A 27763-nucleotide genomic window follows, 5' to 3' on the forward strand; every position below is an offset into this window, starting at 1 on the left:
CTCTGTATGAATGCACACAGTGTGACTGTAACAGCACTTGTGGTAGCCTTGGTTTGAGTACCAGCTTTACACTGCCCCTGTCTGGTGGAGCTCCTCCTCCCTAAGGGCTGATCTCCCTCCTGGCACCCTGGTTTCCAACTTTGGTACAAGTACAATGCAGTTCTCTAGGCCATATCCCAGCTCTACCTGTAATTCCCTTGTGATGTATCCTTTTCCCTACCCTTTGCTTTTAGTCCTGGCATTTGCAGTTATTTTCCCATTTTCTTCTTTTTTTTTTTCATATGCTCACTTACCCCTTTTTTTCTATTACTATCCAGTCTTCTGAATCTTTTTGACTACTTAAGACTCCTATGGTCTCTTTGGTATCATCTTTCACATTTATAAATTTGCTTTCAGTCTTGCTATTACTGTCTCTGTCTGCCTTACTGGATGTTTTACCTTTTGGTGTAATTTTCCTCCTTTATGGTGTTTTTAATGGTAAAAGAAAAAATTAAATAGAAATTTTAAGTCTGGCTATTTAATGAAGCAGACTTGAATTATTTTCTTATTTTTCCTAGATTAATCGATGACAGACAGGGCAGCACATATTCACTGTATCCTAGGGGAGCATGATCTAAATTTCTGTAGTTCTCCTTCCAAAGATTCTTTTCATCAATGCAGAATAATTTTACTATCATATTGCAATGTTCTTAAACTTCAGGAATGGAAGTAAGGGAGGAAATAAAGCCCCTGTTCTGCTCTAAGCCCTGAATTTGATTTGCATTGTAGCAAGGAGTTGAGGGTTGCTTTAATTATTCAAGAGGCATTTTTTTCACTGACATTTTTTTCTTTTCAAGATTCTTTGTATATTATTCATTGCACTGGCAATCCCTGCCTTTTCACCCAAATTTTGTGTTGCAGATCTGTTCCTTCCCATGGCTTCTGCCCCTCTAAGTGTCATTTTGGAAGCCTGGTTTCCAAGGTGTGGCATCTCATCACCTCCCGGATGAGCCCTTGTTTGCTCTGTTCCCCTCTGGCAGCTCCATGGGTTCAGTGTGTTCTGCAGAGCTGTTCTGCATTTCAGATCAATCTGTATGGCTGTTCCACAGAACTTAGAGCAGAATTCTCTGCTTCAGGCTCTGGAAACCCTCTCTGAGCTCATCACTCTCCTGATGAGATTGTGGTAATTTGGATGTGCTTTGTAACCATTTCCAAGGGCTGATGTTTTCAGTCAAGTTGCTGTCCTGCAAGTGCAGAAGTTGTCATTTTTAATTTGTAATGAGTCCTTTGCTGTGCAGATGGTTTGGGAACACATTGCCAGTGGTACCAGCTCCTGAAGACTGATGGGTGGCATTTACAGTCTCACAATCTACACTTGTGTGTGGTAATTGGATTTTTCTTAATTAGGGAAAGTGGGTGGACAGTTCATCACTTAGTGAGGTCCTTACCCATTAAAAGGATCAATAACATTCTTCATGGAGCTTCCAGACCAAACATTCACAGAAAAGACACCTGAACTGGAATGGATGAGTAAGGTAATTGTTTATCTGAGTAGCTTGCAGAAGGTGAATGTTGTTGGTTTCAGCTGGGTGCAAGTCACCTTTTTGCAGTCTTGCTGCCTTTTTTTTTAATGCTTCTTGTTTTCTTATGGAGAAATTGACTTCTGTCCATGGAGCAAGCTCAAGACCCCAGTCATTGAAATCCTATTAATAAAAATTACATTAGATAGCTTCATTGAGGTACTGCCTCTGCTGCACCACCATCAGTTTTACCTGGTAGGACACAGGTGGTACAGGGACTGCAGGCTCTGTGCTCTTTTGCTGCTCTTCAGAGGCTGTAGGCCAAAGGGTGCTCAAAACTTTGTGGCTGCTCCACCCTGAGATTTGGTTAAATGTGAATTCCCAGAGCTGGGATGGGCTTTACTTTTTCTTTAAAGCCCAGACAATACCCACCTTTGTCTGTGAGACTGTTGTAGCTAAGTTTGGCTTTACCCAAATATTATTTTGATTTTTTATCTTGCCTTAACAATTGAAATGATTGAGTCATAGTTGTTTAAAGAAGAGCCGTGTAAGGGAGGGATACTTAAACACAAAATAGCCACCCCATTGTTATTATTAATAGTTTACCATGTAGTGACTTTCATGCTGGAGGATCAGAAAACTGCTCACAAACAATGTGCAGTGAAGATTTTCATGCTGCTGAAATGGAGCTGCCTCCTTAAGGAGAAACAAAAGTGCATCAGGCAGTCTGGGGCTCCCTTGTGTTTAAGAGAAGAAAGCAAATGAAAGACAGTTTAATCTGCTGAGTGTCTTAAAGAGAAGTTTTGAACTGTGGGGGTCATGGAAGTGGACATCTGGGTGACTGTTTCCTTGTGCATTCTGTGTATTTGAGCATTTCCAGGTGCTGCAGGAAAGGATTCACCCTGGCTTTGAAAAGGCTGTGGTGTAAAAATGAAAACCTTGCATGTAATCCCCTATTACTCCCTGTTCCTATTTTCTTCAATCCCAGAGCAGAGAAATATTGTGGAAGAGGAACTTTGGATAATATAGGATAGCAGCCAAGAGCTTTGAGAGTAAATGACCTTAATTTTTGTAGGTGAACCTGGAGAGATGGATCTTGATGAAGAGTTTTTGTGATTGGTACCAAGAGGTGACTGGCAGTTCAGGGAAATGATGGAGATCCCAGGGAATATGAGCTGGTGGGGATGTTGGCATCACTTGGAAATTCATCTGATTTTAATTAGAGAAGCCTAGAGGGATTAAAATTCTAAAGAAAGCTATTGGAAGCTGTGGAATTCTCTAACCAAAGAGGTTTTATTTGCCCTCAGTTTGTACTATTTGGCAGCTGACTTTTTACTAGGATCACAATTGTTTTGGAGGTTTTACTGTGTGTCTGTGCAGGGTAAACCATCTTTATCTGAAAAAAAGTGTGTAGGGAGAAAAGGTTTCTTGCCTTGTTTCATTAGCTTCCTGCAATGGGAAGTTTCAGACTTTTCATGGCCTTGTTCATCAGGAAGGTGAGAACTCTGTTCTGTCATAGTCCATTGAGCTGTTTTTTTCAGGCAGGCATAGAAAAGCAACGTAGTCTGAAATTCTGTATTGCTTTTTGTCTCTCTTGGCTTCAGAGCAGCTTTTTGAAGCAAGTATAGATCTGGGCACCTGTTACTTGTCTGGGAAATAGTTTGTTTAAACTATTATGCTACAGATACATTCAAACCTATGGCAGCTTGTGGATCTTACAAAAAGGCTGAGTTTTTTAAGAAATGAATTTGTGAAAAATATTTTCAAGCCAAGAGGGGCTTTGCACCCATCCATTGATTTGTCTCTTGGGAGCTGCTGCTCACATGGCTGAAGTTGGCTCCTCAGTGGAACTGCTTCTCTGCTATGCAGGTGGTAAAATATTCAGTATTTTTCCAACAGATGTGTGCAGAGTTCATTAATTGGCCAATTCTTCATCTGTTCTTGCCAGCACTCTCTGGTGAGCAGACGTAGATTTTGGCAGATGGATACAACAATATCATCATTTGGAAATGACTCATGTACTGCTTGATCTTGCTGCAGCAAGTTTATTCTTGCAGAAGCTCTGTGGCTGTGGTGGGGTTCTCAGCCTGCAGGGTGGAGTTAAATCTTGTGTAAATTAGGGGTCTGAGAAGTTTTTAAGGAAAATTAGTCAGTGAAATGTTGTAGAATTTTACATCTGGAGCTCAGCAGTGAGGTGCACAGAAAAATAGAACAGGTAGGGGGGGTGTATCATGTTTGGACTTCAGTTGGTAAGAAAAAACTTGAGATGCTAGAGTTAAAATAGATTCCAGAAGTGGTTAAAGGTATGATCCTAAGCAGGAAGGTCAAGAAACACTTGTGGAGACTCATTAAAGGGATGGTGCACTGATCACAGAGGATTTCAATTTCTTCAAGTTTGACTGGAATAATAATTGCTTAATGCTTGGGAAATGATACATGTGTTAGTGTAAGGGCTTTTCACTTGCTTATCCAAATTATAAGAGAAAACAATCTCAGAGGATATTTTGGACATAATCCCAGGAATTGAAGCAGGACCTGTATGATAAATAAGATGCTGGTGAGCTTTTATAAGGTTGAGTGATCATACTGCTATTGGATTTGAAATATTCATGAGGATACAATATGTACAAAGAGTAATGGCACACAAATATTAAACTTTGAAAAGTCAGTATTCGAAGAAGTTTGTAATGAATTGGAGAAAATTGATGGGGATGCAACTATTGTCCCCAAAAATGTGTTGTGAGAGAATGGAGGAAATATTTTAGGAACAGATAAGAAAGATGCAATCTGTATTCTTTCCAATAAAATGTAAATGTCAAACATGTCATCAGTCATCTCAAGGCAACATTTTAGCAATGAAAGAGGAGATTGCAGAGAGATTAGAAAGAAGAATCAGCCTTGGTAAATTATATAAAAAAGAAAATATTGTTGGGGCAAAAATGATATATGGAGGATACAATGTGAGACTTGCAATACCACAGAAAATAGCAAGGCAATTATGTTTGGAAAATGAAACCTTTTTCTGCCTAAAAATAATAATGGGAATTAGAGAGATTAGAACTAAGTGAAGTTCAGTTCAAAAAACCCCATCTGTTCCTGCCACTTCATGGTTTCCTAATCTTTTATATCCCCACAGACATCATCAGCTCTTGCTCTTCAGAGTGATGGTTTGCACAGCTTTGTTCACTTGCATTTCTGACTAGAATGATTCCTAATGAAAATGCGCTTTGACTTTTGCAATTATTATTCCTGTGTAAATTACCAGCCAATTCCTGCTGTTCCCCTATTTCTTTTAAGAACACACTGCATTTTAAATTTATTGCTATAATTCAGAATTTGTCAGTGTTTTAAGTTTTCCGATTGAGCTGAACTACACGTTGAGGGTTAAATGGAAGCAATCTTTTTCTCCCCATGCTAACCAGGAATATTCAGCCATTGGGTTTGAAAGTGTAGCTTTATAAATTGGGTCTGGCTGGCTCAACTGCCTCAGTGACCCTTATGCCCCTCCCTTGTAGGAATCAGGGTCAGACTTGGCGGTTCCTCAGAGCTGCTGTCCTTGCTGTGATAATCCTGATACCCTGGTGGGTCAGCCAGGTTTGGGGTTAGTCCCAGAGCAGCTCGTGGCTGCCAGCCCAGATGTGCAAGCAGCTGTGTGCTTTACAGGCACTGACTGCCAGCACTGCACCTGTGGAGCTTCCCTCCATTTGTCTTCTCCTGGTTCTTCAATATTTTCACCATATTTTAGTCAACAGGTGCTCTGCTTTTTTCCCCTACCTTCCCCTCTTTCCTCATTGAAGAAAAACCTCTGTGTCCTTGCTGTTTCCAGATTTGGATTCCCTTGCTCAGCTGACCATAAAACATTCCTTGTTCTGTGGTGATTTAGCATGCTCACTTACATATTTGACACCAGCACAAATGCCATGCTTGTGAACCCTTCAAGCGCTGAACCCAGGATCCATCAGAGCTGCTCCTTGTGAGTCAACTCCAGGATAGCCACAATCATAAAAATGTCTGATGCTGGGTCCAAATTTTCAGCTGGTGTAATAAGCCTTTCAGTGAAGGCAGTGGAATTGCAACAATTTGTAGCACACGATGAGATCTGTCTCACTTTGTCACTTGTTTTTGAGAAAAGTGTCCCAGCTGTGCTGTGCTGTGAAATTCCTGTAGAGCTACTTTTATTAATGATCTATGTCCTTTGCTAGGGGCACTCTGATGGGGGATCTGATGTGGTGGTTCTTGTTACTTGGGAGACAAGACTGAACGAGATGGAAAGAGAATGCCCTTTTTATTTTTCCCCCCTGAAAAGCTGTTTTCTATGTTCATTTCACATCTCTGAAGTATTTAACTGTAGATTGAATGATGTGAAACAAATCTAAAACATTTGACTTCTCTCTGGTGGGACTGCTTAGAATTTCTCACAGATATCCTGAAATATTTTCTCAACCAAGTCAGTCACCAAGCTGTTCAGTTCAAAACTCTTCTGAAGTGTCCTCCTTTTGTGATGAGGATCTCTCAAATCCTCAGTTTTCACAGACAGCAGTTTCACTGCTGGCTCAATGGAAATGAAACCTGTAGCCTTGTACTTATTCTGTGGGGTTTTGGTGCATACACTACAGTTTTAGCCTGAATAATTCAAAGATATATACAAGTGGTTTTATGTTTTAAATGTCTGTCTTGTATAGATTTTGATCTTTGTGTTCTGGAAAAATTTACTTGCTTTGTAGCACTGAAAATATTTTGACTGCATCACCAATAAATAAAAGTTGAAATCATTTATAGAGAGGAATAGAGACCACAATTTATGGATAAACATCCCAAAGCTGCTTTCAAAAGGCTGTAGATAGGCAATAATACACTAGGCTGTTCTCTTCTGTTAATGTGTACACAAACATGGTCAGCAAAATAATCCTCTTTCATTGAAGGTTTTAGTTGAAATTAAATATCTCCGTAATAAACATGAGGACTGTTCTTCAACCCATTTATACCTCTAGTAATGAAATCTAAGAATTTGCTGCCTGTAGGAGTGTTGGGAGGATAGGAAGATTTGATTGTGTTCCTTGAGACCATATTATGTTAATTTTTCTGCCTAGACTATGGAAGCACAAAAAGCAATAACTCACTTATATGAAGACAAAATTCTCAGGGTTGTTGTCATGGAAACAAAGTGGAATCAGCTCCTTTTCCTTGAATAAATTCAATAGCCAGGCTCACAAAGACTGAGCACAGAACTTGTGTGCAGGCTCTCCCTGTCCAGGCAGCTGAGTGAGCCCAAACCTGCTCAGCCTTTCCCAGGGGAGCCAAACAAGAGGCCTTGGGCTGATGTAGAGTGTGACAGGGACAATATTGATTTGTTTGGACAGGAACATTACAAGACAACTTGCTTTTCTGCTGCATTTTATGTTGGCTGGACTCCAAGTTCATTAACCCTGTTAGTCTTTGGCTCCTGAATCAGAGAGGCTTCAAGAGCTCTTCTGCTCACAGGCACAAACCTTGTTTGTGCTCACAAAGCTGGGTAATTACATTTGAGGACGTGAACCAGGAGCTCAAGAGTATTGGTTTCTCTGCCTTAAAAATTGCCTGAGCAAATGATCTTGTTTTTTCTCTAGAGAAAAGCCAGCAGCTTTCTAACCTTTGTGCACACTTTTGCATTTGAAATATGGTATCTTGCTGCTGAAAATTATCATAATGCAGCTTTGTTCTCCATTTAAGTACTTGTTTTATGGGTTTGGCTCTGTCAAGGAGGAAGAGTTTGCTGCCACATTTCAATCCTGATAGCTGAAGGACAGCAGGGTGTAGAAGGAAGAGAATTTGGAGGGAGATGGTAGGGTAAGAAATGATTTTATTTTAGTGAAATCTTGGTAATTACTATCCCCCTGTTGCGCCTGACCCAAAGTATGTTTGATGCCAATGGAAAAGCTCTTGCTGAAGTGTTAATGGCCTTTAGGATGATGATTTCATATGTTACCATGAAACAGCTGCGTTCTTCAGGAGTGTTGTCAGTGTGCTCTAATGTAATGTATCTGAATACCCTGAAATAAACCATGGAGCATGTGACACTCTTCAAACAGAGACTGCCTAATGCATGGAGACAGGAAGTCTGGGGAGAACTGAGGTGGCTGAGCTGAAAGTATTGCCTGGCATTGTCCAACCTGAAAGTATATTTTGTTCTTTCCAATTAAAATGGTATCTGCTCTTGTGTTGCCTTAATGTCCCTCATTACTCCTTTCACATAAAGGTGAGAAGGGCAGGAATTACCCTTGCAAACTCTCATGAAGGTTGGGCTGTGCAGGTATTTTCACAATTCAGAAGCTTGGCAGGAGGCACCTTTTGCCAGCACCTGTAAATGCTGGGGACCAGCAGGGAGCCTGATCAAAGCTCATTGTCAGAGCAGAGTTAATTTAATTTGGTTAATCTGTCATGAGATGTGTTATCAGAGATTCATATCCATTTTATGTGGGGTGCAATGGGAAGCATAGGATGATCAATGAGCAAGAATTCTCTTTTTCTGTTGATGTCTGAGAAGATATTTATTGGTTTGTATTGTATGAGAGCACACAAGTGCAAGTCAGTCCAGCTGCAGAGCTGGCATCCCATGTCCAAAGATTATATTTAAATTTTTAAAACTGCTTGAAGAGTGAAAACCTAATTCAATTAAGAAAACATAGTCTCACAAAAATTGGAATTTGAATCTGAATTGAATTTACTTCAGTTCAACTCAGGTGAGCAAATAACTGAAGAATCCAAGTTTTAAGAGTGCATGCTATGTGCTGTTTGGTGTTTATGTGGCAGGTGGAATCCATTTCTGCTTATCATATGCCTTTTCATTTTTTACTGTTTAGGTTTTAAAATTAAAAGACTCCTACTTTTGGTTTTTTTTTTTTAATTTTTATTTTTTTAATTGCTTCTTGCTGTTAGTGTTGTGTTTATTGATCTGTTCTTATCCTGGAGTTCCCCACTGCTTTTTCAGGGAGGATGTCTGTAATGTGGGTATGTCTGTGTGCTTTAGAGATTTATAACAAACCCACTGTTTTGCATACTGGGTAAAACTTGAGTTTCTTGATCTCTCTTCATTCCTTCCACACCTCTGTGTTGCAAAGGTAAATCCAAATATTAGAGCTGAATGAAACAATCTCTTTTGCTACAGACATTTGAACAGCTGCACATGAAAGGATAAAAATGTTTTGCCAAATTAATCTCATATGATTTCCTGCCCATGCCTAATCTGCTTGGAAGTGGCTATGAATATTCTAATACCTTTTGGAAATCACTGGCTGGGCTGACAGCAGCTGGGAAGAGCGGGGAGCTTTAGGATGGCAGCCTGTGGAACACACACCTGCCTGCCTGCCTGCAGCACTTGTAGGCAGAACCTTGGCACTATGAAAATTCACTGTTATTTGTTGCAGCAATAAAAATGATGCTGTCTGCATCCCCAGGAGCTGCTGGAAGACTGAGCAAATATGAACATGGCATTTGCAACCTGTTAAGTAAATTTATGGTTGGCATTTAGGGAGTTAGTGCTAGCAGGAAAGGTGAGGCAGGAATCCCAAGGCAGGTCTATGCCAGCCCTGCAAACTCAGGCCAGGCTTGTGGATTTTCCCCATTTCCCTGTTTCAGGGGGATTTCCCCATTTCTCTGTTTCCGTGGGGATTTTCCCCATTTCCCTCTTTCAGGGGAAATTTCTCCATTTCCTGTAGCCAAGGGATAGGCTGGGCTTTGCCCCATGGGTGTCTGTGAACCTACTCTGGCCTTACTGCTCTGATGGGGCTCCTAAAACTGACATGGGAACTCATGTAAATAAGGAATGTGGACATGCATAAATGTGTTATTGTGTTCTACTTAAAAAAATAAATTAAGCGACTTTTCACATAAAATTATCTTTCTGTATAATTGTTGAGGGAATCTGCAGTTATAGCTGTCTGCCCAGTCCAGCACACTGGCTGAATTAGATGCTGAAGGTTAATTAGTTGATATCTGTGTATGGTCACATAATGTCTGTAAATCCCTACTGCTTGGATTACAGAAGGGTGTTCCTGAATTTTTCCTCTTTGACAGAAAGGTAAAACAAAGTTTTGTAGAGAAATGAGCTCCCTCTGAAGCAGGAAGGTCCAGGAATAGTTGCAAACCATAAAATACCTGGCAATATATTGTGTTGAATTTGCAATTAACTTAGTCATGTCACTGCTCATTTATAAAAGAGAAATTACCTGTACAGCAAAGGCAGAAGGAGGTTTAGTTGACAAAGTCATGTTTGGTTACAGGTTGGATTTGATCTCAGAGGTCTTTTCCAGCCTGGCTGGTTCTGTGTTTCTGTGAAAAATGTACATTTGTGATTGTGTGTCCCTTGAACTGAGGCATTGCTAGTTCAGAGATATCTGAATCCAGGATTTGGAATGCTGGAACTTGGTGTGAAGCCCTTTTCAGTCATCTTGCTGACTTCAGAACTTTTGCATTTTGCTAGCTCAGATCTAATGTTACAAATATCGTTCAAGGAAAAGAATTTTTTATTTTTGATAGCTGTGGAATAACGCAAAATGACGTTTAAAAATTCATTTTCCTTATGTATTTATGGTATGTTATAAATGAATCTTACTCTTCACAGTAATCACTGAATGCTGTTAACAATACAGGCTTGTTGACAGTGCTGAAAATTTATGGCAGTAATTCTAAATAAAGGCAATTTATGCATTGCCAGAAGAAAGGAAATATTTTTCCTATTTCATCTTAGTTTTTATAATTCTAACTGCAAGCATATGCCACAGAAAAGCTCATAGAACTTTGCAAATACATTTCCTAAATACTTTATTTTAGCTATTTGTTTCTGCAGTCATTATTCTTTACAAGTTTTATGTTATTTTAAAAATACAGCAATTCTTGCAAATGCAACTGATTAGTTTTTTGAGACCTAATTTGAATTGAAGGTTTCACTCAGGGGGACTTTTGAAACAAGTGAAAAGTGATGGATTTTGCTAAATGCAGCTGTGGCTAGTACATGCCAGAGGAAAAACTTAAATTGCACAAATCACTATATAGAGATTTAAATATCTGTCCAGGTCTGACACTGAGGTGTCATTGTGGGGTATTTCATGTGCAGCTGAAATAAAAAAACCACCATAATTTTTCCATGCATGAGAAGTGTGATGATCCAGCTGGGAAGAGGTCAGAGCACAGTGAGCTGCAGTTGTCTGTCTCCAAATTTGTTGCACAACTGGGGCAGGTTTTGGGAGGAGGGAACAGTTACATAAAGAGACATTTTAAAAGCTGATTTCTTTATGGTAATTGAAAAGGTAATTAATTATTGTTTCAGGGTGTTTTTTAAATTACAATATTTGTTTCTCTTTTTTACCTTCAAATATTATTGAATACCTTTTACCAGATATTCAGGAAATTCTGACAGGGTAAAAGAGATGAATTCTCACCGACTACACAGGACTCAGTGCCATGAGGGTTAACTGGGGTCTAAAAATTCAGGGTAGAGCTGGGAATCTACAAGAGTAACAGGGTTGTTTAATCTACCAGTCTTTGGAAAAAGTAAAAAAACCCCTGTGCTTCAGAGTTCAAGCTGACTTTGACCTAATGAGAGCTGGGAACTGACCTCTTGTACACCTGATTATCTGTTTCTAAATCCTCCCTGAAGCATCAGGTAAGAGTCCAGCCACAGGAACACCCTGTCTGACAGACTGAGGTACAAGAAATCTCTCAGGAATTGGTCAGGAATCACTTGTGTGACCTTCTGTAAGGGTCCTGATTAAAGGCGAAGTAATTTTTGGTATAAGTGATGGTGTAGGTCTCTGGGTGTCTGAGCGTGGCTCTACTGTGCTGAGCTTTTGCATTAATGTGAGAAAGTCACCTGGGCTTGTTTCTAGTAGGGTCTGTTGGGCTCTAAGGCTTGAATCAAACCTGGAAACTTTAACTATGGTACCAGAGTTACCAGGTATGCTAATGCACAGGTTTGCCTGTATTGATTACACGACTAACAGAGAGCAATAGAGCTCCTGAATTAGCCACCTCAGTTAATTGCCAAAGGTAATTTGAAAGACAGACTGGGGCCTAATGCAATAGAAAACAAGAGAGACTGCAGATTGAGCTAAATCAAGTTAGCTGAGATCAATGTGTCCTCTGGCTTGTGGGAGAGGGACAAGGCAGTAACATGAGCTTGCTTATTCTGCCTGGCTCTCCCAGAAACAGTATCTGGTAAAGCAAATGTTTTTATTTTTCAGGAGGAAGATAACAACAGAGAGGAAAGCAGACCTGATAATCTTTTCCTTTGTTTTTTCTTTTTACAAATGTTATTTTAACATTGTCTACTCTATATATTCAGGAAAAACCCCCACAAGATGTTCAAGGGTGACTTTGGTTAGTCAGAGGGTCATCAAATCTCATGTGCTTTGAGCAGGACAGGAGCTCCTTGATCTCTCCTGCAGGACAGGCAGTCCTCTGTGAGCACAGCATGTCCCTCCAGTGGGGCTTTGATGGGTTTTCAAGCTGGCACTTGCACTGTCAGTCACAGGTGTCAGCTCTGAGCTGGGAGGATCCAGCCTTTGATGTCAGCTCTGACTGGTGACTGGCACTGGACAGAGCTCTCACCCTGCATTTCCTTGGTTACTTTATTTTTACAGCAGTCAGCTGGGGTAATTCAGAGTCCTTCCTGTTAAATCCTGTTAAATCACAAGCTCTCTCCTGGCTTGTATTTGTTCCAGATCTCTGTTTATAGGTGGCTGGATGCGTCTGAGGAAAGAAAAAAAAAATTCTGTTTCACAGATATTCCTATTGTGCTCATTTTGAGAATGAATTCAGAAAGTGGGAATTTCTGTATAAACAATGATGGATTTTTCTGTTTGTGAATACAATTCATTGCAAGCACATAATTCATAAACATGTGAAAGGCAAAGATGTTTTCTCCTTGTCTTGTGCAGATTGTTAGAAAGCTGTGAACTTTTCCATCAGCAATGAGACCAAAGATCTTTTGGAGACTTCTGGGGGGATCTGGGAAGGGAGAGGTGAGGATCCATCAGAGCAAGAAGAGAGAAATTGTCTTCTCTGGGCTTTCACAGACCAGAGTTCAGGTGGGTACTGGGGAGAGATTCTAGATCAATATTCTGTGTGCTTTTGGGGAAAAAAGGGAAGTGTGGGGAAAACTTGGGTTTAGGTAATATTGGTGTTCTTTGAGGAAGATTTCTTCTGTTAAATTCCTCATTGTCTACTCTTCAGGTGAGATATTCTGTGTCTGGCAGACTGAGTTATGGCTCTCCCTGCCATGCCAGGAGCATGAATCCATGGCTCTCCCTGGCTGTGCCTCTGACTGTGTGAGTGGGAAATGTTTTAACCTGATTGCAGGGCAGGCCCTGTGTCTGCAGAGGGTTCAGTTCCTGGGGCACAGCCTGGAGGGCTGAGCAGGAGTGGCTGCTGGCTCTCTGCAGAGTCACACACAGCATTGCTTGTAAACCACAGGACTGATCAGAATCGTTCACTGCAAACCTAAGAGACATACAAAGTATAAAAATGATTCCAATGCATTCTCTGAGACAACAGAGACTTGTATTCATTTCTCAGGTAGCTTTAGTGATGGTTCTTCTTTTAACAGATCTGGCTTTGGCACTTGAGGTTATTTATTGCAGATTACTTTAGTTTTATAAAAGAGAGGCTGCCCTTTAAAAGTTCCTCTGTTAGCAGTAAAATCTGCCGTGCACAGGAGCATGCTCACACCAAAACCTCAGCTGCTCCAAAATCATCTCTGGAGGGCTGATCTACATCACTTTCAGATGTTATCTGTGATTATGAGATGTAGGGGCTTGCCAAAGGAACTTTGGAAGAAGCTGTTGTGAAGCTGGAATATGACCTACTCAGGTTATTGATGCTGTAACATATTTTTATGTAATAACATATTGATAACAGCTTTTCACTGCAAGTTAGTGAGAAAGGCCTTCATTCCTCAGGGGCACATTGAGGAGGCAGAGTGATACACTTTTAAAAACAAGGTCACTGCAGTGTGTCATGACTCCTGTACACCAGAGCACAATAATATTTGGAAATTTAGTTTTGGTCTTTTTTTTAGCCTATACTTGGGATCCTAAAGGGCAAAGGTTGCTGCAAGAGGCCAAATTATACCCAGCAAAGATGCCTTTCAGACCTTGTTCCATTTTCCAAAAGTAATTGCTGCTGCCACAGGGAAACACTGGGATGTGTTATATCAATAGGGATTGTGTGCTTGTTGTATTCTGTTTTTTCACAATGTTTTCACCATGTGTGCATAATTGATGTTTTAGCACTTTGCACTGCCTGCATGTATTTATCTCTTTGTTAATAAGACAAATACTCTCAGACTCATAAAAAACAGCTGACATGAGCTAAATTGGGATGTCCTGACTAAAGACCTTAAGTAAATAAACAGACATTAATATGGGCAAGTAGTGCAAACTGTAATTACCTGGGGCTGTGTGCCATGGAACTGGAACAAAAGTCAAACATGCTAATTTCATTATTTTAATGGAAGTTTGCATCCCATTCATTAGACTGACATATGACTCGTCATTAGTAACAGTTCGTTTCAAAAGCTATGGTGGATAAAGGTTGATTAAAAATTAATGAGGCCCAGACCCATTGCATTACCATAGTGTCAAGTTGTTTAAGTCTGTGGAGCTAAAAGAAGAGCAGGCTTTAAATACTCTCTTGAGTTTTTCCGTTTCATATGATTTATATATTTATGCTCTTAGCCTTGGAGGAGCAAGGACTTGTGGATACTTTTTCTTGCTGTAGATATCATCAATAAATTATACAGTTAAATAAGTTGCTAGCAAAACCAATTGCTGTGTCATACTTGTGTCATTGCATTTTTAGAAAATACATTTTGTTGATAATGCAGTAAATGTAGTACTTTATTAGCTGGAGCTCTGGTTGCCCTGAATTCCCTGGGAAGTCAGTGGCATTTGATTGGCACCCAGTAAGCCAATTGACCATGACTGGAGTTGCCTGTCCTCTAGTCAGCATCAGTGCTCATGTTTGGTTTTAGGAGCAGGGCTTCACTATGAGCAGGCCAATCTCTTTAAGCATCAGCCCATGGGTAATTTCCCTGGCAGCAGTGAAATTGGAATACTGAAACTGGAATACTGAATGTAAGTGCAGGCAGTGGAGGTTGAGCTGGTTTCTGCCACTGTGCTCATCTCCCAAGCTCTCAGCAGCCCTGCTGTGTCACCAGGCTTCAGGGGGCTCAGCAGCACCTCAGGGTCGTGCTGTGCTTCAGCCCAGCCTTGTTGTGGCCTTGTGAGGCTGGGGTTCAGCATACACCCAAAGCTACCAAGTGTTTTATTAACAAATATTGACTCATTCAAATGGCAATCTGCATTTCTCAGGGATTTTGCAGCCCTCTCAGAAATATCTTTGTTGCTTACTCTTATATCTTCAATATGCTTAACTTCAGCTTCAATGTTCTGTGAAACAGCTGAACTTAAACCAGGAGATTGTCAGAGAGATCTGTAGTGACCATATGGTGTTATAAAATTACAAAAATGTGAGAGAGGGTTGAGCCAGTTCCAATTGCCAAACTTGCTACTTGCTTCTAATAAACACTGAACTATCTGGCATCTGCTATCCCTCAGGTAATACCATCAAGAGTGGAAGTAAATGTTTCCTTTTAATTGCATTGTTTATGTCTAGAGGGTCCAGGGAGATCATGTGATGTTTATCTAGCTTTTCCATGCATACTGAATCAGCCATTTCAGGGAGAACTTTGTTACTCTTGCCAATTTTCTCTTCAATAGACTGAAGTTCCACTTGTCATTTTTTGGAGTTGTATTCTGTATGACTTCAGAAGTGAAAGTCCCAGCAGTTACTTTAAATATGTTTTTTGATAGGATTGTTTCTTTTATTTTCACTCTTATTTAGTATTTTGGCAAGAAAGAAGTAGGTCAGTGCTTTCAAGGAAATTTGCGGATGAAAAGTGCAGAATGATACAGATTTAGGCCTCTTTGGGTCAGAGAGGGCTCTGGGAATTGAGTTTTATTATTTGAACCAGAAAGGAATTTAGTAGAGCTACAGTTGAGGGAATTTCTGTGAAAATTTCTCTACTCAGTGTAACTGCCCCCCCTCCCTGCCCCCTGCAAAAAGTAGGAATCTATTACATGGAGAAAATTCTTTGTGCAATGACTAGAATTTTGTACAATTACACAGAAAACTCTCATGCTTTCTGTAGGAGATAATTAGAATAAATTGTGCATGTACCTTCTTGGAATTGTCTTCCTGTGAGGAGAGGAAAATCCTGTCAACATGACACCTCCCAGCAATGATCCCTGTGCTGGTTTGGGCTGGCACAGGGTTGGTTTTCCTCACAGTAGCTGATAAGGGGTTGCATTCTGGATTTGTGCTGGAAACAGTGTTGATAGTTCAGAGATGTTTTGTTTATTTCTGTTCAGCACAGAGCCAAGGCCTTTTCTGCTCTCACCCTACAGTGAGGAGCCTGGGGATGCACCAGCAGCAGGGAGGGGACAGAGCTGAGCCCAGGTGACCCAAGGGATGTTCCAGACCTCAGGATGTCCTGCTCAGAGTATAAAACTGGGAAAGGAGGGAGACAGGCAGCACACACACATTCGGAGTGGTGGCATTTCTCCTTCCAGGACACCCTTAGCAGTGATGGAGGCCCGCTTCCCTCTACACCTGCCCATGGCCAGTGCTGAATGAAATCTTCCTCCTGCTTTGCTTGTGTGTGCAGCTCTTGCTTTACCATTTAAACTGTCCTTTAACAACCCATGAGCTTTCTCACTTTAGTTCTTAGCTCTCACCCCAATCCAAGTGGGTAAAATGAGCCAGCAGCTGTAAGGGGCCTAGCTGCCAGCTGAGGTTAAACCACAACAGTTCTGAACAGAAATGAGCTGTTCCCTTTAACAAGGAAAGCAAACCTCAGGGATATGCTCCTGACTGAACTGGGAACTGACCCAGGAGCCCAAAGAATTATGTGGCATAAAGAAAGATTTGCTGTGTCAGAGGGAAAATCTCCTGCTTTGTGTGGGAAGGCTGGGATTTGGTTCAGCTGGACCCAGGCTGCAGGGAGCCACAGCTGGGATGTGCACAGCACAAACAGCTCCTCAGAAGGGATGTGCACAGCACATACAGCTCCTCAAAGGGGAGCCCTGTCAGGGTGACAAACATTCTGGACAGCTCATGTCACCCAGTAGCAGCAATTCCCCTGCTGAAGTGCATGACTGATTGGCAAGGCCTTGAGATAAATTCCCCTCCTGGCTGAGGCGCTCTGTGTGAGCGGTCACAGACTCCTCTCAGGATTCTCCTGAGAGCTGGACACTGTTTAGATGATGCAAATTGTCAAATTCTGTTAACATCTCCTTAAGTATTTAAAATGTCCTGCTCACCCACTGTGTGTGAGGTGTGGAGGCAGTGTAACACAGCAAACTTGCAGGCACTTGTTCCTGAAGCATCAGCTCAGCTGGCTCAGTGCACAGAGCCTCCAGAATTGATTCATGCACCTGCCTGGGACAGAGGATGTCTCATCAGGAGATGAAACCCTTCTGTCCTCTCCCACTTTCCAGAGCATCATTTGCTGCCCAGAAAGCTCCTGGTGTGGGGAGTGGGGCAGGAGGGTGTCATTCTCACCTGAAGGCCATGAGCTGCTGGAGTTCCCTTGCAACCAGGGCTGAGGCCAGAACAGGACAGGGGAAGTGGGAAAGTGCCATTTTTAATTAAAAATTGCCTGGAGAGGTGTGCAGAGTGCCCATAGGCTCCTTGGGCATATGGGAGTTGTCATCTCAAGGGCCAATCTCCAGCTCTTTGAGCCTGACCTTTGTTGGTTGCTGCTGACAGCACCTGGCAGATGTGCTCATCTTTTCATGTGCAAGTGATTAAGCTTCTGCCTCTTTATCACCACCCTTTTTTGTGCCAAAGGAACACAGGGTCTTAAGAAAAGCAATGTCAGACTTAATATTTGAACTAGAGAAGAGAGATAATAAAGATCACATGTTGTTGGGGGGTCATCTGTTTGTGATGATCGAATCATAAATAATTCATTGTGCGAGTTCCAGTGCTACAGAAAAAAGATTAATAATTTCCTTGAGCCTTTAAATATCCAAATGTTACACTCAAAAATTAAATAAAAGCAGTTATATCAAACATACCATGTAGCACATCTTGTTTAATCTGAATATGTAGAGTTGGCAGTTTTTCTAGGCTTGGAAATAGAAAGGATTTTATAAATGTTACATATAAAAATGCTATGGATTATGGAGCTGATAAGTTGTTTATTATGATCTTGTCTTATTTGTGTTGTGACAAAGGAATTGTACAGTGGAGCCTTATATTGTTAGGTAAGGACTGTGTAGTGCTGGGAGGTGGAGGTGGGTGTGTAGTCTGTGAAGTCTCTCCTGAACTGCTCAGGGTGTGGAGCTATTTAACAGCTGATGGTTTGGCAGTGTTATATTACTGTGTTATATTACTGATAATTTCTGTGGCTGTAGAGGGGCCTATTTTGGCACCTCAGAGAGGAGCTGTGGCCTTGAATCAGCCCCCTAAGGAGCTGCACTGCTGGGATCCCCATCCTGTGGATCCCCATCCTGGCTGGCAGCAGGTGGGAGGATGGCCACAATCCTCAACACCAAGTGTAGGCATAAAAAATTCCCAGGGTATCAGTGACTTTGCAAAAATACTGCAAAGGCAATGATTTTAACTGAAAAAATCAATGTTGATTTCATAAATAAAACAATTATTTTCTTTGGGATGACCCCAAGGGACTGGGGGTGTTGGCAGCCAGCTCACTCTTATTTTTGGGGTGCAAATTAAATGGCTTCTATTTATTAAGTGAAGGAAGAATGAGGCCAAATTTTTAAAGACAAGGAAAGTACTGCTTTGGTGTGACAGAGGTACTGGGGGCAACTGGACTTGTTTAAAAATGAAACCAAGATCAGTTGGGTGTGGTTTTTGTGTTTTTTTTTGCAACTGAATGCAGTAAACAAGAACTCAGATGAAAGAGTGGAAGACTGGAAAATGTAACTCTAGTTCTGCTATACTGTCCATTTGATTTTTGAAAGTTAGACCTGGGATTTTTTTTTTTTGAAGCTGGTGTATTTGGAACTGTAGATACCCTTTAATCTTTAAAATAAGAGATTTGTAAAAGAATAGAGATGGATTAAAGAAAGCTTAAAGTTTAAATAAAATTTAACTTTTTGTTTAGGATTGATTTTAAAAACCATTAAGAACTTGGGACATTCCTGCTGAATTCATTAGGCCTGGATTTCATCCAGGTTTTCTCCCAGTTTGATTTAACTGCAGGTGACTGGAACAGATGGAGCGCCTCGATGTAGGTGTGTAGCCAGTGATATCGTTCAGGGATTCCTCCCTTTGCAATTAAGTTTGAAATGGACTTGGGCGGTGCATTCGGTGTGCCTTTGGTGGTGGCTGATGGTGTGATGTTCCTCAGGTTGGGTCTCTTCTCTGAAATCAAACAGAGAAAGTCTCTTGTATTCTCCTCTGCTTTTACAGGCAGTACTCAGGAGAGGAGGTAACAAGAATTTGAAATAATCTGATTTTTCTAATTAGTGTAAAATTGAATAATTTAAGGAATAAAATAAGAGCAAAACAACAACAAATGCAATAACTTCTGGTTGCTTTGTTGTAATAAAATGGAGTATTTGAGACCCTTGAGCTTATTCTAACAATCCCTCTCCAAATGGTGGGAGGGGTAGTTATTCATCTGGAACAGATAATGTATATCTTCTAAATACCTATCTCAGATTTTATAAATAATAGTTAGACCCAATCATGTACAGGAGATGTAGTGTTTGTTTGTTTAATTAAGAAGCTGAGCTGAGCTGAATCCTGTGGCAGATGTTGCCATGTATAATGCAATAAATAAAAGTCTTTATGGGACCCAGCAGGCAGCAGAGCTCTCAGTTAGCAGATGGCAAAATATTAAACTGGCAGTGCAGTAACTTAGCTGCCTGTGTCAGCTGGACCAGACCCAGGTTTAGCACAAGCATGAATCAACCTCACATAGGAGGTGTCACCCAGCCCGTGTTTCTGCCATGGATGTTAATAATGTCTTTAATACAGTACATGATGGAAAGGTTTTCATCCAGAGGATGATGCAGTAAAAGTCATTCTGGGCTTAACATGATCTCTGCTGAGCAAGACAGCAAAAGATCTTCTACAAGAGAAGGGCAGAACAGATGTGCTGCTCAGTCCGAGCTAAGTGGTGATCCTGAGATGTTAAACCTGTTGGGGCTAACCCCTGTGGAGCCTGGCAGGGGAGAAATGCCTTTTTCTTCAGAGGAATTGTTGCACTGGGCACTTGTGCTGTGTCCCAGCCCTCAGTGGTCTGGGCAGTCCCAGTGCAGAGCCAGAGCCTCAGTGCCCATTGCCTCCAGAGCCCCCAAACCCTGCAGGATCAAAGGGCTCTGCAATTCAGTGCTCTGCAGGCAGCTCATGCTTTTCACCCCCTTTCCTCCTGGCTTTCCCCCGGTGTGAATGCACCCACATCTCTTCAGGCACTGTTCTGTTGACCCCTGCTGGCACTCAGCTGTCACCTCCTGAGGCTCCCTCTCTTCTCCAAACTCCAGACTGGCTCTGCCCTCACTGCAGCTCCCCCAGCCCTCTGATGTGCCTCCCAATGGGATGGCATTTTCCCTGGGCCCAGCTCAGGCTCTAATTTACAACTGATATTGCGCTGTTTTAGCCCAATCTTAGGGTGTTAAAGCTCATCTTAAATGCAGTTGTCTGAACAGCAGGTGTTTATGACAGAGTAAAACAGGATGGATTGCAAAGATGGGCAAGGCAAAATGCTTTGTACAAACTTCAGAATCTAGCACAAAGCAGTTAATCACCCACTTACCCCAGAGACCTGCATGTGCATATGTTGATTTTAATACACCTTTGTGGAAAAAGAAGGGCTTCCAATGATTAGCTGCTTTCCTTGGCTTTAGAGAATGTCATACAGGGATGACAGTGAATATGAGACTTTTGGCTGCTGTTTCATTCTTTTCTCTTGTCTCTCTCCTGTTGGTAGGCGGCTAATACCAACTTCTGAGCAAAGTAGAAGATTAGAAAGGTTTTAAAATGATTTTGAAAAAACAAGCAAGTTGTCCACATAGCTATATCTCAAAAATACAGCCCAAGCAAAGTGCACCTTGTAAAACAGCAAATTGTTTAAGGAAAGAAAAGTAGCAATTTCTGTTTTAGTTATGCTCATTTAAATGGAAAAAATGTACTAAACCTTCTCTCTGAGGGATAAAATGTACTAACTTTTTAAAACACATATTGCCTCCTGAGAAAGCAACTGCAGGTTGTTGTTTTTTATTTATTTTTTTTTTTTTTGTACCTGGAGGGTATAATAGTAAAAAAGTTTTATTTTATCCCATGCGTAATGAAGCCCAAAGCTCTGAGCAGAGTTGCACAAGGTAGGATGGCAGGGGGAGGTGATTTTGATTTGATTTGGTTTCCCTGCATAAAGAGATTATGCAGGATTATTCCTGCTCTTGTCATGCAGTCTGTTCTAACACCTGATACTCTAAGAATCTCACCTGACTTCTCCAAAGACCTTCTGACTATACCACACAACCTGCTGGTGGTCCTGAAAAATCAGTAGCTCTTTCTTGCCAAGGGAAAACAATAAAGCTTTGCTGTGGGAATATCCTTGGGATGTGATGGCCCTCGTGTAAAGGAAATGCAAATGCACAAAAAGCTCATTTCCTTCTTATTTTTTTCTTAGTACATGAAAAGGTGGCATTGCAGCAGTTGCCAGCATTTCTAGGCATTGATATGTTAGTCCTAAATTAGAAAGAATGCTAAATTAGACCTACTCTAGTGTAGTTGAGTCAATCTGGCTGCTGAATTGATTCCACCAGGGGAGAAGTTCAGAAGTGTCTTGACTTCAGTTCAGAAGTTCAGAAGAGCTTGACTTCAGCTCTGTTGGCTTCTTCCAGAATCAACCATCTTGGCAAGAAGGTGATCACCAAGATCATTCTTGAAGAATGATCACCAAGATCACCCACAAATAATTGTATTTGGGGATGTGAGAAGCCAACAGAGAGACATCAAGCAGGTACAAAAAACTTGAAGGGATGTGTTTGTTTGTTTATATATGTATTTAAATGTGTTAGGAGCACCAAATCAAGGACATCTAGAATGAGAATCATGTTCAGAAACAATACAGTTAAATATAGGCACTTCAAGTGGCAGAGTGGACAGAATTTCAATATTTTCCTAATCACTGGCATAAACCTACTCCCATTAAATGCTAAAAAGTCCTCAATTTCAGACAGTTGAGGTTTGAAAAATGTCACCCTAAAATCCATCTGCTGAGTCCTGACACCTAAAAGCATCTTATTAGCATTAAATGGGGTTACTCAGTTCAGATTCTTCTCAGTCTGAATGTTTGATGAGGAAATGTTTCCAGTAGCCACTTTTAAGCCCATTTAGGTTTACACAGTTCAAGTTAGATTCAGATCAGTACAGTGCCTGCAGTGATGGCTAACAGTAATCCTTTATCTCCCAAAGACTGTGGGAATTATGTTCTTTGTGAGAATTTACAAAGCAACAGATGATGTGTCAAGACAGTAATTTAAACTATGAATCTGCCCTTGCTTAAAGATGAACTTCTGCAAAAGACAAATGAATAAAGTGCTAGTGGGAGACAAGCAGAATCTGTGGATAAGTGCATCAATTTTTGTTACTGACAGATCTTGTGTTTGTAATAAAACTGAAGTGCTGTGAGGTCAGTGTCAGAATGAAACTACACTTGTTTTCACAAACATGCTCATGTGATGGTAATAGCAGCTATTAACAAGATTGACACAGCTATCTGCCAAACAGAAAAATGAGTTCTCATCATCCCAAAATGAGCAAAGTTGGAGGAATAATAAATCAGAAAATTAGTTAGGACATAATTTATCTTTCATGGCTTTGTGACATTGCAGCTTAGAGTCCTTCAGGACATAAATTCATTTATTGCATTTTATTGTTAGGAAAACCTGCCAAGGCTGTATCAGGCTCTGGGAAGTGAGATGTGCAGAGGTAACTGTGTGGTGTTAATTAAGATGATGTTTGCATGCTTTTGTTCAAGATGTGGCCAGTTTGCTGTAAACTGTTGAATTACTCTTCTTCCTCTGAGCCCTTTAAAGAAAATGAGAATTCCAAAATGACTAACTTCTATTAAGAACTTGTGGCTCTGGCTATCACAGGTGCTGGTGGATGGATGGCAGTAACCGTTACATGAAATGAGATGAGGCTGTGTTCTCTTCAGCTTTTCATTTCTATGTGTAGATTCTGTGCAGTTATTCTAGACTTTCAGTTTTTAATTTTAGACTCTGTCAGCATGAAGAACTGGTGCTATCTAAATTTTTTATTGGGTGTTTTTTTGTCCTTTATGGATTCCCAAGTATTTTGTAGTTACATGTCAGAGAATTGCTTCACTTGTCACAGAAATGCACATACCATTTATTTTCTTCAAGACATGCCATTGCATGATAATTAGAGAGGGAAGAAGATGAGATGAATATGTTGATCTGCAACTCTAAAGAGGAAAAATAGTGGAATTCTGTCAATTTGTACTTTTCACTCTGCTATTTCCTTCAGAAAATAGCTAATCATATATGATAAAATTATTTCCTCAGTGTGGGGTTATTAACAATTTATGCAACATTTTGAAAACTGAAGGAAAAGTAATTGCCTAATACCCACATTCATATTTTAAATGCCTAGCTTCAGTTTTGCTTTTGGACCAGAGATTTTTAAGTCTGTCTTCAAATCCTAGAATGAACATGCCTGCAAAATTAAGGCTAAATCTTCAACCAAGGAACTCCCTTAGCTGGGCTCTTCCTCCAGAGAAGTTTGTGGCAACTTCTGTACAAAAGTGACAAAGACCATGAGAATGTGCAGGATGTTGAAATGGAAGGGAAATGGATTTTAACTTACATTTCTTTTGTCCTGTAAATATTAAAGGGTTCCTTTGAATAATACCTTAAGGTTTAAAAAATCCCCAACAATTGTTCCCTGAAAGCCAAACAATGTGGGATTAATTTTTAATCAATGCCTTAATTGCACCTGGTGGGGCTACAGGGGAAAGGGGGTGGTGCAGAGCGTGTAGAAAAGTTTGGATGTGTTCCTTTCCTTACAAAAATAAATTCAGAGGAGCACTGATACGAAGCTTGCAGTGTCAGCTTGGGTGGTTTTTGGCAGTGTTGAGCAGCCATTCCCCTTTAGCCAGGAGAGGCTGGGCAGGGGGTGGAGGCTGTGGTGGGAGTGCCCAGCAGGGCCAGGAGTCTGGAGCAGATCCTGTCTGGACAGCAGCAGGGAGGGGGGGAGAGGGTGGGAAGGAGCTGCTGCAGGGAATGGTCCATATTGCACACTAATGCTCCTGCAAAGGCCTTACCAGATATTGATGAGAAATCTGTAGGACTGGGAATCCTTATCAGAGATGGAGGGTGGAATAGATGAGTTTTGGATGGGAGAATTCCCCGAAGAAAAAAGACCATGCTGTTAGCTTTTAATTCCTTTTAGCACTATTTGCAGCAGAGACCCATAATTTTCATCAGGTTGGATTTGTTTTTGTTCTTTTTTTGTTTTTCTGCTGAGCTTATCTTGCTATTTGGTTTTCCACCAGAATTTTAGCATCACCAGCAAGCAGCATATCCCTTGTACAGCACCACTGACTTCCCATCTGCCCTGGGAGCTGAGCTGCTCACAGATTGCTGCCAGTGCAGGGCTCTGAAACGAGCTGAGTCTCTGGAATAACAAAACTGTGTTGTTCCTTTGAAATGCAGGTCAGGTAGCCCGTGGCACTGAGCACAGAATCACTGAGTGGCCAGCAAGCTCCCAGGGTCACATGGAGATTCAGTTACACTCTCACAAAGACACAAGGGATGTGTCCTGCATATGCAGGAACAAAAAAAACGGAAGGAGGTGATTTTGCTTTTTATACATTTGATATTTTCATGGGGTCCTGGAAAAGGAGGTATTTCAGCATGGATTTGCAAAGGGACTCCTCCCTTGTGTGACTGAGAGCAGGAAGGTCAGCTCTAGGTCAGCATGGACTTTGTTCCAGGCTGTTGTTATTCAGGGCTGCTCTTCCATACCTCCATTCCCATACAAAGCTGATTTTTGCATGCAGCAGATCTTTGCATTCACAGAATATGCTCTTAAAGCAAAGTAAACTGGTCTGGTCCTTGGAGACTGAGAGCCTCAGCAGGCTGAGGGGCAAAGAGTGATCAAAGGAGACCTGGGATGCTGCAGGGCCAAAGAGAGGGGCAGCTGCATCATTCTTAAAACAAGGTAATGCTGGCTTTGAGCTCTTGTGTAGATGCACTTTAGAAATCCCAGTGCAGATGGAGACAGAATCCCCTCTCTCTCCAGTGAAGAGGAGGTGCAGGTCAGGTGAGGAGAGGCCTCAGGTGCTGCTCCTGGGCAGATGGAGCTGGTGGGAAAAGGGGAGATATGCTGGCTTGGTAGCTCAGTGCTCTGTGCTCTGGTGGCAAAGAGAAATGTGGAGTGTAGCCAAAGGGGCTCCCTGTAGCAGCACTTGTTTGGGAGAGGAGGTTGTTCCAAAAAGGTGGTTGTGGTTTTTTTTCAGATGCCTGCACAGTCAGGAGCACAGGGAAAATGGATTGAGTGTTTGATGAAGCATGAGATGCAGCTGTTACCCTCCTCATGCCTTTACTGCTCTCTCTAGTGTACTGCCAAATATGTGGTGGGCACTAAGAGTAATAAGTAGCAATTTATTGGCTTAGGAGGGAAATCCCAGAGTTAGGTGTGTTTTAAAGTCACTGCAAGTGTTCCTACATGCCCTTTGGGGTATCTTCAGACACAGCTGTGCTGCTCTTGTGCCCTTTTGGACTTTAATCCCTTCTGTGCATCTCCACACATGTATTGTGCTCGTGATTGAGACTTGATCCTTACAGAGCTCCTTAAACTCTTGATGCTGGTTTTTGCTTCCCCCCCTGCTACCCTCTGCTTTCCCTCACCTCCTGTTTATTTACACAAATTTGTCCACCTCCTCTTTTTGCTGTCAGGGCTCCATGAGGAGTGAGCCATCAGCTTTGCTGGGTTTTGTATCAGGTGTGCACAACAGTCTGGGCTTTGAAGGCTTCATTGGCGGCTGCTGTGACTGAGATGAATATTGTGTATCTGTGTAATGCACAGCAAGTAACATAACACATCCATATTCCCTGTGCATTGGGCAGAATTCCTCTCCTCATGCAACATTCTCAGCTTGCTGCAGCAATTTCACAAAGTCAATCCTTATCTATTAGCACATAGGAAAAGTAGCAGAGAAATGCACATGTGGCACAGGACTTCTTTTATTTTGAGAAAGTGTATTTGATGAATAATGAACTTACTTCTTTGGAGTCAAACCTCCTTTTATGCTAAACAACAACAAAAAATAAAACTAGGTTTTGGTTATTCGACATGTTCTGTGCAAGAACTGACTTGCCTGATCTCTGCACCGAGTTGATCACAGGTTTGACTGCCTAAGTTATGCAGTTACTGTGCACAGATGTAGATGATCAGCTCAGCACAGCCACCCTGATCCCAGAGGGTAACTTGTAATTACTTTGGGAGCAGTACATCACTCGTTAATTTCATTTATTATGTGCCTTTTGTGAGAGGCTCCCTAAATTCAGCCCAGCTAAGCCCTGCCAGCCCTCCAGGTGCTCCAGTTTGTTCCTGCTGCTCGTGCTGACTCCTGCCCAGGAGGGAGAGGTGCTCTCCAGTGCAGCTCAAGCATTCCCAGTGCCTTTCTTTGCAGACCCCTCTGCAGTCCTGCTTCCCTACAGAAGTGGGGTTGCAGATGGACCCTGTGACAGTGTTCACAGGGGTTCTTGGATGAGGATGAGACAAGGATCTGACTCTGTGTTTCAGAAGGCTTGATTTATTATTTTATGATATATATTATATTAAAACTATACTAAAAGAATAGAAGAAAGGATTTCATCAGAAGGCTAGCTAAGCTAAGAATAGAATAGGAAAGAATGATAACAAAGGCTTGTGGCTTGGGCTCTGTGTCCGAGCCAGCTGACTGTGATTGGCCATTAATTACAAACATCCAACATGGACCAATCACAGATGCACCTGTTGCATTTCACAGCAGCAGATAACCATTGTTTACATTTTGTTCCTGAGGCCTCTCAGCTTCTCAGAAGGAAAAATCCTAAGGAAAGGATTTTCCATAAAAGATGTCTGCGACAGGACCCTGCTGTGTTTCTGAGGCATTTGATGCTGCTGAGTGGCTCACCTGAGCGAGATGGATTTTGGGAAGGATTTTGGGAAGGACAGCTGGGGGCTGGGGCAGGTAAAGGCTGATACCTGAGTGGGTTGAAGAGGTTTGGTGCCTCCTGTGGCTCCTGCATGTTGCAGTGAGCTGGAGCACAGCCTGTAGAGGAGCTGCAGGCTGGTGTGGTGTGCTGCAGCCCTCTGGGTGTTTGGCGAGAGAGGCTGCTGCCACCCTGGGACAGCAGAAGGACAGCACAGGGACAGCATGGCACCCTGCACGCTGCCAGCAGGCCAATCTCTGTGCCAGTGTCACAGCTGGCAGGTGGCAACCTGGTGGGACAGAGCCAGGAGGTGCTTGGAGGAAGCCCAGGCTGTCCCAGGCTGTGGCACCCTGCTTGGCACATCCTGCACTCTCTCCAAGCAGCTGGGTGGGCTGCCACAGGGAAAGGAGGGGCAGCTTGTCCCACAGCCACCATGAAAATTGTTCCCAAGAAAGAGCAACTTGGCAGCAGCTCCCTGGGATTTGTGGCTTTGGCAACTTGTCAGTGGTAGGGAGTGAGAAAGAGGTGGGAATGAATTATTCTGCCTCCACAAGATTTTTCCCTCTAGGGGATCCAGGCACAATCTTCCTCCTCCTGAGCTTGCCTTGCTGATTTTATAAATCTGCAGCAAGCAGAAAAGGTCCTAAATGTCACCTAAAAATATCTGCCCACCATGGAGCTTATTCATGCTGGGCTCTTATGGGGCATCTCTGCCTAGGGATGATTTTCCCTTGAAGTGCAGAGTAACATGGCAGTTATATGCAGAGATGGGACTGCCTCTGCCTCGTTCTGGTAAGGTGGATGGAAAATAATGTGAAGAAAAAGTAGGAAAAAGCATAATAAAAAGCAGGAGAACAGCACTGACCTGGGCAAATATACTTTCTCCAGCAAGGAGAAACATTTGTTGACCAAAACAAGCAAAATGCATATATTGTCTGCTCTTTGCAGTGAGGCTTGCACCCCCCAAAAAAAGTGATTTTGTCACTGCCAGTTCCAAAAAGAAAAGGTCAGCAATGAAGTCCCTCC

The sequence above is a fragment of the Melozone crissalis genome, unplaced genomic scaffold, assembly GCF_028551555.1.
Source record: "Melozone crissalis strain CALT ecotype California unplaced genomic scaffold, PUWL_Pcris_2 ptg000012l_1, whole genome shotgun sequence".
Lineage (NCBI taxonomy): Eukaryota > Metazoa > Chordata > Aves > Passeriformes > Passerellidae > Melozone > Melozone crissalis.